Below are 387 nucleotides of genomic sequence, written 5' to 3'. Positions count from 1 at the left end.
AGAGACCCAAGAACAGAAAATCTTCTTCACTCATCAGAGAAAAATACGCCAGAGTTGTTCTCTGATTTAGGAACATAATATGATTCTTAACAAGCCTAATGCCCTTTTAAAAAGATACACCTTTTATTTTCAAGTCCTGTAGTTTTAGATTTACAGGAGAGTTGTATAGATAGGACAGTGAATTCCCCTACACCCATCTCCCTTATTACGAACATCTTTCACTAGAATGGCACATTGAGCACACTTCATGCACCCGTAGTGACATATTATTATACTCAAGCCCATTCTTTATTCAGATTTCCATAGCTTTTGCCTAACGTCCGTTTCATGTTCCAGGATCCCACATGATGTTACGTCTCTCCTTAGGCTCCTCTTAGCCGGGACAAT

Source organism: Crocuta crocuta, unplaced genomic scaffold (genome assembly GCF_008692635.1).
Source record: "Crocuta crocuta isolate KB4526 unplaced genomic scaffold, BGI_CrCroc_1.0 scaffold290, whole genome shotgun sequence".
Classification (NCBI taxonomy): Eukaryota; Metazoa; Chordata; class Mammalia; order Carnivora; family Hyaenidae; genus Crocuta; species Crocuta crocuta.
This window is presented reverse-complemented; position numbering follows the sequence as displayed.